Here is a 15579-nt window from a genome sequence, read left to right on the forward strand (position 1 = left end):
TCCTGTTTCGTTTTCAATAATTACCTACTTTTGTTTTATTTATTTATTTATTCTTTCTGAAGTACTTTATTGGCTGCCAATCTTATGTTGTATCAGTTTGTTTCTTTGAAGTATATGTTTTGACAGCTGTGGTATTTTTTCTTTTTCTTTTAACATTTAATAAAGATTAATTAAAAAATACACCACCTGCATAACCCCCTACCCTGATGGCACAATGCAAGTGCAAAGAAAAAAGCCTGAGCATATTTGCAGATATCATGGGGCTTAGTTTAGATCCTGGGCTTGCTCAGGAGTTGGTTGCAGCCTCTGATGATGCTATAATATTAAACCACAAAAGAGATGCTATAAAAACACTTTCATTAGAGTCAGTAGAGAACGCTGAGATCTACCAACTTCCATTCCATCTGATTCCACAGCCATGTCAGGTAAACAATTCTGAAGCTGGATACTAAATTCCAGTTTCTTATCCACACAAAAGTTTGAAACACAGTTCAAGCAGAAAACTTTTTTTGAGAGACAGAGAGCGAGCTAAGGTGTATATGTAAACTTAATTATACTCATAATATATATCTCTATGACTTGAGTGTTGTCTTCTTTGAGATTCACAATAAGTGCACTAATCAAAATTGTTTGCACAACACTCACTTCAGCACCATGTCAGAAGATAACTGATCTGGAATCATAGAACCATAAAATTGTAGAGTTGGAAGGGACCACAAGAGTCGTCTAGTCTAACCCCCTTCAATGCAGAAATATTTTGCCCGTTGCGGAGCTCATAGCAGAGCCTCTGCAAGGGAAATCAATCTATCATACCACTGCTTGCTGGAAAGCAAATGATTACTCCTAAACTGCTTTGTGCTGGTGAAGTCCAACACAACACCAATGGGAAAACTTGTGTCAACATCTTTATATTGCCACATCAGTGGGAGGCTGCTGCTTTGTAACCCTTATGCAGACAGGTGTGGTCTAATAACATTTTGAGAAATTTTCTTCTGCATGAGACAAAAGCAGCTGTTTTCTACCCTTTATATAGAGGAACAGAGACAGCAAATCATGCAGATCTTCCACAACAACTTGAATCCTACAAGTACAAAGTTTTCCCAGGCATTAGTGCCCTGGGGAGTAATACTATCTATAAACACTGTAGATGTTGTTTGGACTCAGAAGGTAGTAAAGATCTCTGTTAGATTACAAGTCTGCTTAGAAGAAGCCAAGGATCAATGGGACAGCATTAGTTCTACTGTTTACTTGGCTGGCATGCTAACATATTTACTACAAAGGCATCATTCATTCTAAGCAGTTAACAAATTTCTCTGCCTTTAGCAAATCTAATATGCTATAAACCAAGACAAATTTATAATTGTTAAGGGTTGTGTTGAAACAATTCCCCCCCCCAGGATAACCCCAAACATAAAATTTGAAGAAAGCTGGTCCTTTACATAAAGAACTTTGAAGACAGTAGCACCGCTGTCCTGTGCATACTTAATTAAGAGTGAGCCCCATTGGACATAGTGGGACTTAGTTCTCAATTACATTGATCCTAATATATTGTCATACACACTACTAGCCTTTCCTGCTGTGCTATATAATAATAATAATAATAATAATAATAATAATAATAATAATAATAATAATAAATAATAATAATAATAATAATAATAAATAAATAAATAAATAAATAATTTTCCCCAGCCACTCTGGGTGGCTTACAACAGAAAAATGAAATACAACAATTAAACATTAAAAGCCTCCCTAAACAGGGCTGCCTTCAGAAGTCTTCTAAAAATCTGGTAGCTGTTTTTCTCTTTGACATCTGATGGAAGGGCGTTCCACAGGGCAGGCGCCACCACCGAGAAGGCCCTCTTCCTGGTTCCCTGCAACTTGGCTTCTCGCAACAAGGGAACCATCAGAAGTCCCTCGGTACTGGACCTCAGTGTCCGGGCAGAACGATGGGAGTGGAGACGCTCCTTCAAGTATCCTGGACCAAGGCCACTTAGGGCTTTAAAGGTCAGCACCAACACACTTTGAATTGTGCTCGGAAACGTACTGGGAGCCAGTGTAGATCTTTCAAGACCAGTGTCATGTGGTCTCGACAGCCGCTCCCAGTCACCAGTCTAGCTGCCGCCTTCTGGATTAGTTGTAGTTTCCGGGTCACCTTCAAAGGTAGCCCCACATAGAGCACATTGCAGTAGTCCAAGCGGGAGATAACTAGAGCATGCACCACTCTGGCGAGACAGTCTGCAGGCAGGTAGGGTCTCAGCCTGCATACCAGATGGAGCTGATAGACAGCTGCCCTGGACACAGAATTGACCTGTGCCTCCATGGACAGCTGTGAGTCCAGAATGACTCCCAGGCTGCGCACCTGGTCCTTCAAGCGCACAGTTACCCCATTCAGGACTAGGGAGTCCTCCACACCTGCCCACCCCGTTCCCCCAAAACAGTACTTCTGTTTTGTCAGGATTCAACCTCAATCTGTTAGCCGCCATCCATCCTCCAACCGCCTCCAGGCACTCACACAGGACCTTCACCGCCTTCACTGGTTCTGATTTGAAAGAGAGGTAGAGCTGGGTGTTCCATGTTGCTTTTTATTATCATTATTACTTCTTATCCTGACTTCTTGTCATGGTATTTGATGCTTACCTTTCTTACTGCATTGTTAGGAAAGTATGAGTTTACTCACTGATGTTTTTTTTCTTTTTCGTTTCCTGGATTTGTTGTATGGCTTGTATCTCCAGCAGAAACAGTGCAAACCCTGCTCTAGTTGGGAAACAGGTCACTGCGTCCTGCTGCTGCGCCGGCGCCGGCGCGCAATTTCTGTTCTCTTCCTGAGGTAAAGTTCTTAACCTGAGGTACTACTTTTGGGTTAGTGGAGTCTGTAACCTGAAGTGTTTGTAACCAGAGGTGTTTGTAACCCGAGGGACCACTGTAATATGCTGGTCTGTGTACTTCCCCTCACCTTCTACCACCTTGAAGGCTTCCAACTTGAAGCCTTGGAAGCAGGAGATGGGAGGAGGACTGAATCCAAAGGTTCAGAGACTCTCTGGAAGAAAAGGTTTCCCCCATAAAAAATTGTAGGTTGGAAAGGCTTCATACACTGGATTAGCCCTGAGGCTACACTAGTGGTGTATACTCTAATAAATTTGTTAGATTTTGCTGCAGAAGACTAACATGGCTACCCTTATGGGAATAGGATTGCTATGACAGTATAACTCACTAAAGATGACGGATGGCCAGCGTGGAGCTCTCCAAATGTTTTTGGGCTACAACTTCCCCCATCCCTGGCCGTTGTGTTGGGGGCTTACGGAAGTTGGAATAGAGCTACATCTGGAGGGCACCATGTTAGTTGCCCCTGCTATAGATTGTAAACTGATGGAGTTGCAATCGTGGGAGCCAACTCCTAGGGCCCATGGAGGCTTTGTCCCCACCCACAATAAAATATTTGAGGAGGCTGGGCCACCACAAAGTTGATGAGCATTCCCATTCAAATGGTGTGTGTGCACTTCATAATGTGACCGATTATGCGGGGTGGGACTTACCTGGGCCCCCACAATATTTTATTCAAGATGGCACTCCTGGTTGCAATGTAGCTTATAACAGTTAAATGAAAGATAGATTTGTTTGTTTGTTTGTTTGTAATGCAATGCCTTCTTGCTTCCTGCCTGATTTGTACCCTGGAAGAGCAAGCCAAGCTCTTAGACGTATTTCTGAAGGACACCACCACTATAGATGTAAGCTGAGAACCAGAGATCATGCCTTCCCCTTTAATTTCAAAATACAGTGAATTACAAGACACTACTGTGCTTCCTGGACACAGGTGGCACTGTGGGTTAAACCACAGACCCTAGGGCTTGCCAATTGGGTTCAAATCCCTGCGGCGGGGTGAGCTCCTGTTGCTCGGTCCCTGCTCCTGCCAACCTAGCAGTTTGAAAGCACGTCAAAGTGCAAGTACTGTAGATAAATAGGTACCGCTCCAAGTAGGAAGGTAAACGGCGTTTCCGTGTGCTGCTCTGGTTTGCCAGAAGCGGCTCAGTCATGCTGGCCACATGACCTGGAAGCTGTACGCCGGCTCCCTCGGCCAATAAAACGAGATGAGCGCCGCAACCCCAGAGTTGGTCACAACTGGACCTAATGGTCAGGGGTCCCTTTACCTTTACCTTTTTACTGTGCTTCCTAATCCACCGGTCCACCAATCACCACACCCAAGTGCTGTAGTATGCAGGACCTGAGCTTTGGTTCACTACAGGCAGTAAAGGAAGGTGGGCAAAGTTGGGGTATTGACACAGGTGGTGCAAGGGGAACATCTTATCTTGCTACTCCATCGTTTTAAAGGTACATGTATGGTCTCTGGAACTGACAGTAGCCCTTAGCTATCACATAATTCTTCTGCACATTTTGCCCATAATGTCACAAGACTAAGGCCAACTGTGCTCATGAATTTGCTTTGTTGCTTTGTTCATGAGCTCAGATGGAAATGCTTAAAAACAACAACACCCAGTTGTTTGTTTTATTTTTTCCAATTACTTACTGATGGCTTACTGTGCGGTTGTACAAGTATAAGGTGGTTACATAATTCGATCTGCAGAAGGCAAGAATTCAACATGTAATTAGTTTCCAGCTGGAAGCCAGACAAACATATTTTTAAACGGAATAATTTTATGTGTACATTTTATTAAGTGCCAACATGAAACACCCTCTGGTTGCAGTAATTTTTACTGTAATTCTTTATGTTGCTACATGTTAAAGCTAGCTATCTTTTGGCTATATTAATGTGACTTTCACATTAAGTCAGACTAGCTTTTCACATTAGCTTTTTCCTCTGGAATTGATACCATTTTTTCACTCAATTATTCCAGAGAATGCAGAAAGCCTTGCGCCATTGCATTCCTCTGTTTTATCAATTGTCCTCTCCCACTGCTGTTTTTAAGTGCTCAGTTGTAGTAGTTTGTTTGTTTTTTGCAGCTCAATCCTCGCAAGTACAGATTGGCATAGTGGTTTCCCCCGACCCTGCTTTTCTGTTTCCATTTTGATTGTTACCTGCTCGCACCTCTATGGGTTTTCACTTTCAAGGTGAAACCAGAGAGGTGGGTTGAATCTGTTCTACGTTGCAATTTTAGTGCAGCGTAACTATGAGACCTAACTATATGAACTGAGAATGTGAAGACTCACAAGGATCCTCAACAATGCTAAAGGATTGTATAGCAAATGCACAGAGGCACCTTTACAGACAAATCAACAGAGGGATGTGTTCCCTGCAGATATGAAGTTTGAAAATTACTGCTTTAATGTTTAGAATGGCTGAGAATTCCCCCCCCCCAATAATAGCTGCTGATTTGTAGTGTCTTGCAATTAGAATTATCATATTGATGTACTGGGAAAAGATGAATATTAGAAAAAGATTGTGTTTGCCTGGTTGGGTAGCTTGGCCTCAGTTCTTAAGACATTTGAAATTAAGGTAGTGTATACACTTATCCATCTAGAGTGCAAAGGAATAGTTTATCAGAATGCAGAATTGTTCATATAGTCAACCTATAAAGCACATCCATAATACATCCTACAGAAACTTTATCTCCTCTATGCAGGGAGGCAGTGCTTTGAAGGTCTGATATATACGCAGCCCTCCTTAATGAGCTGCTATATGTACTCTAGATCCTGTCATCAACAATGGTGAGTTTAGTTACATGGCATCTGTTTGAAAATCATCCTGTTGATGAGGTTTTCCATGCCTTTCCCATTCCCTCCAACACAATAATTGCAGTTGTGGGATATAACTGTAATAATTGCACTAACTGTGTAGATCTGGTAGAAAAACCCAGATCTCCATGTGTACTGAATGTAGAATATAATAATGTGTGCACACAGACAAAAAGTGATCAGACTATGGTAAGCAATGATTTTCCATGCCAGAGGCACCCAATGCAAGGCAGCTTTTTCACCAGGAACCATCGAAACAAATACAGGATATGGTGGTGCCTTGTAGTGACTTTGCCATGTCAAAATTCAATGCAATTGTGTGAATCAGCAATTCAGTTATAGTATAAATGTCATTAGTTGAAAAATCGATCCCAAAGCTGCCTATGGCAATGAAAAACAATATACAACAATTCTGTTAGGAGAGGGGAAAGGATTAATAATAAATTTATAAGGGAAGGTTCAGATATCAGAAAACGGCTATCATCAAAACAAATGACTCCAAATACAGCCTACCAGATTTCTCCCACAATGTTTTTGTTGGAATTCGGTTTCAGTAGATGTTTATATTGCCACTTCCTTGGTTACTGATTTGCGTGTCCTTTTTCTCAGGTGCCCAGTCTTGTGCAAAAACGGATTTCTGCAGCAGGTAGTAAAGTGGATGAGGTAGTCTTAGGTTTATTTGTGAACATATATGTGAGGAAATATCCTTATGCTAAGAGTCCTGAACATATTTGCTGAAAGGGAAACCCACAGAATCAGAAGCTGTTTACAGTGGTACCTCTGGTTATGAACTTAATTTGTTCCAGAGGTCCGTTTAACCCGAAACTGTTCTTAACCTGAGGTACCACTTTAGCTAACGGGGCCTCCCACTGCCGCTGTGTCGCCACTGCACGATTTCTGTTCTCATCCTGAGGTAATGTTCTTAACACGAGGTACTACTTCTAGGTTAGTGGAGTCTGTAACCTGAGGTGTCTGTAACCCAAGGCACTACTGTACTACTAAGCAAATTGGTCAGGGCATAGGAAAAGATAGGGGCTCCCTCCTAACTATTCCCACATACAGAACAGAAGCTGACCAAATTAGCAGTTGACTCTTATGTCAACACTGGTGATGGGGCAGCTTCCCCCACTAAACTTGAGAACTGTAGGCTAGTTTAGGGCATGCAAGGAAGACCACTACTAATTCTGCAATTGCAACCACTTCCCCACCCCACCCCACCCCCGACCTGTTCCTGCATCTGCTGCCTGATCCTTGCTGTGCCTAAGGGAAGGGACAACCTTGAAACATATTGTGGAAAGTGCTTTTTCTTTCTGCACAACCCTATATATGTCTGCTCATAAGTAAGTCACAATGAGTTTACAACAAAGCTTACTCCCCAGTGAGTGGATATAGGATTGTTGCTCTATAATCTTGTTGCCTGAGGATTTCTGCATAAACAATGGATCAACTCAAACACACAGCATTCTTGAGAGACTCCATCTGACTAGCCATTCATTGCAGATCATATTTTAGGAATTATCTGGGCAGAATAGAATGTCCTTCCTGGCATGTGCTGCTTTGAAACTTTAGTCTGCTTATGTCATTTGAAACCCTGTTTGGCCCCGGTTGAAAAAGGAGCCGGATCCTGCAGCTGCTGTGTCTGTATTGGTATTCTTTAAGAATGGAATTCACCAGGATTGAAAGTGCAATCTCTAGGGCTGTATTCCCCTTTGTATGAATTCATTCATCACCATGTATTTAAAAACGTAAATAATGCCAAATGGTCAGTTGCCTACGAGAACCAGGATTATGGGCTACCAAGCTCAGGTTGTTTAAATACCTAAACTTAGGGAGGATTGGTGAAACAGTTCCAAGATATTTGCCTTTGACTGCTACAATTTAAACTATGCACATAGTTCCCATTACTGCCTTGAGCAGAGATGGAAAACAGCAGCAGAAGTGCTTATACAACAACAGGCCAACTTTGAACAATGAAGGTTTCCACTCTTTGGCAGAGACTTTAATTTCTACAGAGTGTATGGAAATATGTGTCAGGGTCAAAAATGAAAGGACCCCCACCCCCAAATCTCTGATCTGGAAAGCCTCTCCTGTGGTGCAGCTAGGTGCTTTTTACATCCTGGACTTAATGGTCTTTCTTACAGAAATCTCCAGTTGGAAAGCACCTAATTGACATAATTAACATTTCTCCTCTTTCCTCCACCACCATGCATTCCATAATTTACCACTGCCTCTACATTCATGATATGTTAGAACAAAATGGAGCAACAACAACAGTCAATCCTATTTTGTTTGTTTTTTTAAGAACTTCTCAGTGTGCAGTTTTAAGCAAGGTTAAATCACAGCACCATCATGACCACAAGGAATAAAAATGAGTTTGCTTCCGCTGCCCAAATGCTGAACACATTTACCATACTTGGGAATAAGCAATATTTTGTGAAGGAAAATATTATATACTTTAAAAGCAAAATTAATAAAATGAAACAAAATAAAAAAATTCCTTCCACTAGCACCTTAGAGACCAACTAAGTCTGTCATTGGTATGAGCTTTTGCATGTATGCACAATGACAAACTTAGTTGGTCTCTAAGCTGCTACTGGAATGAATTTATTTATTTTGTTTCGACTACGGCAGACCAACAAGGCTACCTACCCATTAATAAAATGAGCATCTGTAACTACAGTATATGCATGCACAGCTAATTGCCCCCCTGGCTATAAAATGGTTGTTTTTTTAATGGGGTGCTGCAGCAAGCAGTATCAACGCTGGAGGCCTGTGGCATGTTTGTGTGAGCCAGAGTGCGAGTGCAGAGTCTGTTTGCCATTGCCCTCACATTTCACTCTCTGGGTGGTCATTTGAGGGCCTCTTGGGTTGTGGGGCTTGAACTTCAGGTCCCAGCTCCAACCTCAGCTGCCATACTATGCTGTTCCTCTAAGTGGGAACTTTCAGTAACTGCTCAGTGGTGAGAGAAACATACTGGGTCACTTCATCTGTTCTTACCTGATACGCTTTACAGCAGAATCCTGACAAAGATAAAGTCCCTTGCCTAATTCTCTGTGTGTTTCTGCCAGTAACAGGCAGGACTCTGAAGAGCGTGGAGGCAGGGGGCCAGGGGACTGACCCAGGAGAGGGGGGCAACGATTTATTGGGGTTGGAACCACCCACAAGGCAGGAGGCAGGATAGTCAGTCCAAGACAGAGGGAGGCATGCAAGATGTTAGGGATTGGCCAATTGACTACCAGGACCTGGAGGAGCTTGAAGAAGAAAGAGCAGCTATGGCTTCCATGCAGGAGAGACTGATTATCTAGATCCATTTTAATCTTGTTTTAGGGGGCTTAGCTATGGGACAGAGATAGTTTTGGTCCCCTTGGTGGTTGACCTATGCTGATAACTAGACATCAGTAGCTCTCTTTGAGAATGGAGAAGGGAATTTTTCCACTTGAGATGAGAGCACAGGTTCATTAATATTTTTATCTACTGGCTTAAAGCCTGTTGGTTCAGGTTCCTTAAACTGTGTCTGGAAAAGCAAGTTTCTGGTGATGTGTGTAAAGAGGTTGTTGGCGGCAAGAAACAGTTTTGCACAATCCAATCTTTAAATGTTTCAGAATGCTATTTCTGTAGAAAAACTTGCCAACTGTGAAAACAGAAATGAAGGGCCCCACGCATTATGTTCAATGTGATTTGGCAATAGTAGCTAATCTTAAACTGACTTATTTGGTTCTATAAGGTGAAAGTCTAATCACAGCTATAAAAACCATCTCTCAGAAACAGGTAAGATTCCCTTTTTAGAAACATGTTTACACTATTTGGAAACCCATGACAGCTATCACAAGTATTAGATGGTTTACTCCTTGTGGAACTAAGCTGTTGTATTTGTGGAAGCTATAATTATCTTATATAATTCTGTTAATTTTCTTAAAAAATACGAAACAATAAAGTTTTAGGATAACCCTCCCTCCCCGCTCCATCCTAAGAGAAGTATAGAGTGTTTATAAATTTATTATACGAAGCATAGGCATTGCAAGTGAAGGCACCTAAACTTAACCTATGCCATGTAAGCATGCAGTTAACACATTCTATGGTCTCACATATAATGCTCACTCACGACTCGGGCTCCATGAGGCCACACTTTTCCTTAGACTTTTAGTCCCAATCCTCTTCTTCTCAGGGTTCTCCTGATGCACTGTAAACAGGTGAGTTAGATGCATGGGTGTAGCCGGGGTGGCCAAAATCAATAAAAAAAAATACTTAGCTGAGGTTTTGCCCCTCCCATATAAAGTCTGCCCCACCCCCAACATAAATCCTAGATATGCCCATGATTAGATGTTTATTATCTTGTTTGTATGCTTGTTTTATATGGTTGCTTTCAGATGTATTGACACTGTTTATTATGTTGCAAAGTCCATTAGAGCAAGACCTTTATTCAGAAAACAGAAATGTCACAAAATAGTACGCAAGGTTTCAAGTTCTCCAACCTGTTCATCAAGCTATATCATAGGTCACCAGTCTGGGGAGAGGCATGGGCACATTCGGAAAACTGTTGCAGGCACTGTGTACTCATGGCACCCAACGAGAGAGAGAGAGAGAGAGAGAGAGAGAGAGAGAGAGAGAGAGAGAGAGAGAGAGAGAGCACTGCAACCCCTCCAAATTGTCTCTCCTCCGTTGTAATTAGGTTTCAAAGAAGTCTCCTATTGGTCAAGGAGGTCTTCTACATAACTAACCAGGGAACAACATTTTGTTCTGCTGCTTGATACTAGAAGCCTTGATCCTGCAACAGAAGTGCTGGATCTCTCCAAGGCCTGAGACTGTCCCCTAAAAGGGGAGGAAAAAGTCATTACTTGTCAATGGCATTTTGAAAGCCTGGTCCAGGTTGTCTAACCTGAGCAAGGCTTTTCCCTCTGGATCTATGATGATTTTTTATGCTTGCAGCTAACAATGGTATAGAGATGGGCAGAATGTGCAGATCATATCTTGATTGGATGCTGACAACCCAGGCTTCGAACTAAACTAAAAAGGGTCATGTAACATTTACAGAATTTGGAAGAAACCTAAGAGGAAGTACTTTGTATATGGAGGAAAGGTCAAGAGAACAATGGCAAGTATATTCAAGCCGGACAACTTGGGGTATTAGTAAAATAGGTTAAAGTTTATGGCTTTGTTCCACATTCACCCAGAAACTTATAAGGCCATTTTATGCAGGTACCACAACATTCATATAGCAGCTATAGTATGTAGTCAAGGAAATAATGAAAGAGTACTGTCATTCATCAATTTTTGCAAGCACAGGAGATGGGAAAATTCTTGCATAAGGATAAAGGGGAAAGCAAAATGTAAGTAAGTGAGAACAATGTGGCATCAGTTCCAGTTGTGTCAGATGAAGACAAGGCTTTGAAGACCTCCCTGGACAACAGACAGTAGGACAGTCTCCTTTTTTCCATTGGCGAAAATTGCGTTGGAGAGACTAGAAAAGGTCTAAGACTTGCTTCTGCTGGAAGACTGGAAAACTGGCCACCTTCCTTTACTGAAATTGTAAAGTTATGTTTTAGTAAACTACCTATGATCAATAATTACGTCCCCTGTGGCAATTAAAGCCATGTGGGTGTTTGTTTTGAATTGTCTGCTAACCTTGTGGGCAATTGCACTGCCCTTGTAATCAATAAAACTGATTTATACCTTTCCCTTTTGTGGTCTGGATTTCTTTTCCTGATCACAGTCTGTATAACCCTGGTAAACCTTCACAGCAACCTGTGTCAATGCCTATGATCTTCTTTGTTTCTGTAAGTTGACATACTTCTAAATTTTGATTTCGTACTTAGTTGTGCTTAGGAGTAGATTTGTTAAACATTAAATTCACAAGTCCCATTGATTTCAGCGGCTCTATTCCATGCCTGGTGGTTGCTGCAATCCTAACTCCATGTGCCTAGGATCCAGCCCCACTGGAATCATTAGGACTTACTTTTGAGTAGACATGGTGGGGGCTGCAGCTTAAGTCCACTTCCAGTGCAGTATCTGCTGTATTCGAGATATTTTTTGGCAATTAAAATAAATACTGTTTGTGAAGTCAATATATGGCTATGTTAGGTGTGAATGATGCAATTATTAGCTGCACAACATACAACGAAAACTGGAAATATCATTGTGAAATAAACAGCAGTTCACCATTCCAAAACTCAAAAGTCTAGAACTGCTTATTATGAAGTCACCATCTGTCTTAAGCCTGCCGTCATTCTATCAAATCTTGTGTCATCATCAACAGAATCCCTCAAAGTAAGCAACTTTCTAAGAGCTAAAGTTTTAGATAGTAACTGAATTTGTCAATAGAGCAGCTTGCAAAAGGTACGAAAGAATATTTTCAAAGCTAATCTGCAAATTGTTAAGAATGAGCCCCCCATTTATAACTGCAATAGCCCCCTTTTCTAGTTATATATACAATTTAAATATATATTTTTTTAAAAAATGTGTGGCTTTCAAAAAGAAAATTTTAATAAGTGTCTACAACTAACAGGATTATCCCCTTTCTAGTTCAAATATGGGTGAAGGAAGTTAATCAGAAGCTGGTAAATACCAAAGTATAACAAAGGAAAATTGACTTACATATATAACATATATTTTACCCTTGACCATTCTATAACACATACAAAATCACTTAGGTCTCTCACCCCCCCCCCAAACACACACAGCTGGTGCAGTTAGACACCAAATACAGAACCTAGGGGGGACGCGGGTGGCGCTGTGGGTTAAACCACAGAGCCTAGGGCTTGCCAACCAGAAGGTCGGCGGTTGCCAATTAGAAGGTGCCAATCCCCATGACGGGGTGAGCTCCCATTGCTTGGTCCCAGCTCCTGCCAACCTAGCAAGTAGATAAATAGGTACCGCTACAGCGGGAAGGTAAATGGCGTTTCCGTGTGCTGCTCTGGTTGGTTCACCAGAAGCGGCTTTGTCATACTGGCCACATGACCTGGAAGCTGTACGCCAGCTCCCTTGGCCAATAACGCAAGATGAGCTCCGCAACCGCAGAGTCGGTCCTTTACCTTTTTACAGAACCTAGGCACTCCAGATGTTGTTAGACTCCTGGTCCCATCAGCCTCAGGCACACTGCCATTAAAGGCACTTGGCAGAACCAGGGAAAAGGTGGCAGCCCTTTTTTTTTCTTTTACAGGAAGACACCTATAGACAATAGGTAGAATCCTTTTGACTTGATTAGGCACGCATTGTTGCAAGGCAATACCCAGAACCATTACTTTAGGGTTGCTGTATTTTGAAGAGCAAAAAGGACACATTTGCTGGTGCCTGGGGCGGGGAGGGGTGTAGGAGTGGGCGTGTACCAGGGCATGCTGTGGGTGGGGCACACGCTGCAGCAACAGTGCCAGGGAGGGATACAACAAAATTTGTGCATGCAAAATGAGGGGGGGAGTGAGAGATATGTAAACAGAAAGAAAGCTGCCTCCCCCTCTTTCGGGTGTTCGTGGGGTGGTGGGAAATAAGCCCAGGAAAAGCAATGAAGCAAAATGGTGACTTTTTATGTAGAAGGAAGAGAAAGAGAGGAAGGGGGGGGGGAGAGAGAGTGAGAGTGGGAGGAAAAGGAGAGAGAGAGAAAAGAAAGAAAAGAAATTTTTCCCCTGAAAAAGAGGGCATGTCCTAGCAACCCTACTTGGCCCAATGCTTCTGAAGTGAGTGATAATGATCTAACTCTGCTTGACCCCTGTAGGATAGTCATAATCACGGCTGTTCAGGATTATTTGTAAAGATAATGATGGTGTGGTTTACTTTTTATATCTCTGCTGTGGTAGCCCATTGGGTTCAGGAAACGACTCTTTCCCTTGTATATAAGCTATTCATTAAATCCACTTGCTTCAAAACTGCTACATGCAGAAATTAGATGTTGGGTGACGTTGGATATTGGGCACCAAATAAAATTCTGCTTACTTAACAGGTGCCTCACTGACTACCTTATTTGGGACCAGGAAGGAATTTTCGCTAGATTCAGACTGGCAAGTGCTTTCCTCAGCATTATCAAGCATGGTGTGCCTGCAGGTATGGAGCCCCTAGATGAAACTGGACACAAACCCCCGTTTTCCTTGACCATTGGCCATGCTGGCGGGAACTAATGGGAACTAGATTCCAAGAATATCTGCTTTCCCTTCCCAGCTGTACACTACTTATTATTTTTGTGGCACAGTGCACTCAGGTTTGCATGAATTGATCTGTAAGGTAGTAAGATGCAAAAGGGGACAAGACTTTGCCGCTTTAATTGTTGTGTAGAAGAGCAAATTTCAATTGGCGTAGCTTGTAGCAGAGTGATAGACTGAAAAGACACCATGCATTTAAAGTACACCTCCCAGAAAACCTGGGAATTGTAGTTTGTTAAGGGTGCTTGGAACTGTAGCTCTGTGAGGGGTAAGCTACAGTTCCCAGGATTCTTTAGGGAGAGCTTTAGATGCAAGAAGTGTACATATCCCCACACTAGAACTGAAGAGATTTGAATGAAAATTTACACTAAGCCATCTGCAGACTATTAGGACCTAATTTAAATAATAAGGCTTGATGATACTTCTCTGAGTAAGCACGCATTGTGCTGCACACTGTAACATATGATTCGAACCTGTGTAGACTGAGTAATGTTTGCTTTTTGTGAAGCACAAAATTATAACTAGGGCTGTAATCCTATACACGTGTATGAACAGTAAATCCTATGCTAACTGGAGTGTTAGACTTGAACTGGGGAGACATGACTTTAAAACCCCAGTAAGCCATGGGACTTACTTTTGAGTATAAATGTATTTGAGCAGACAATAAAAGCAGACTTCGATTGACCCATAACAATTTTTCTTATAACCTTTATCAATGCAGGTCTAAAAATTAAACCAAGTTTTAATCTGCATTAAAATGTATCATTTTCTGTAAGAGCGAACAAACCACAAGATACTTCAGCTCTGATACATATGCATGTAAGTATTCCAAAGAAAGTTAGTGGCTGAGTACCTTCCTGGTATTGAGTCCCATTCCCCAACAGCAATTACTTACCAAGTATACAAGTACTGGTGGGAAGGTAAACGGCGTTTCCGTGCGCTGCTCTGGTTCACCAGAAGCGGTTTAGTCATGCTGGCCACATGACCCGGAAGCTGTACACCGGCTCCCTCGGCCAGTAAAGTGAGATGAGCGCTGCAACCCCAGAGTCGTCCGCAACTGGACCTAACAGTCAGGGGTCCCTTTACCTTTACCTTTATACAAGTACTAGAAATATGGCAGACCCCACAGAATATGAGTGTACAGTAGAACTCTTACGGTAATTCTCCTGTCACTTTCCAGAGTTATCACCAACTATGAAGACTGATTGCCCTGCAATTTAATTGTCATGCCAGACTACATTGCAGGCAACTGAATGTGCTGTGCTCCACATATGTAGCGACCACAATGTGCTACATTTAAGTTTTTTCCTGTCGTTTACCCCTCACAGAGCTACTAATAAACTGTGGCTCCCTGGATTCTTTGGAGTAAAGCCATGTGTTTTAAATGTGTTTTAACCATATGGCGTGGATGTGACTTTAGTTTTGTCAAGTTTTGTGCGCACGGAACAATACACAAGAAAAAATTGTGGGTTAATTGGAACTTCGAGGATTAATGTCTATGTATCAAGGTGCAAGATTAGATTACAAGGTACTTTCAGGCAGTGTTTAGCTGGTGATGGCGATCAACGATTGCAACCAAATTGCAGGTTGTTCACCCACAATCCATGTAGGGATCAAGCAAATCACAGCTGGTGCCGCTGAAGTGGTATCCCCATTTATTGCAAACTCAAATTGTTACCTTTTCTGTACTCACAGCACTATGTATTTCTTGCATGTCTTATATTTTCTAGTACATTTGGCTTCCATTTGAGAGTTGGATAAT

The sequence above is a fragment of the Zootoca vivipara genome, chromosome 8 (assembly GCF_965207765.1).
Source record: "Zootoca vivipara chromosome 8, rZooViv2.hap1.1, whole genome shotgun sequence".
Lineage (NCBI taxonomy): Eukaryota > Metazoa > Chordata > Lepidosauria > Squamata > Lacertidae > Zootoca > Zootoca vivipara.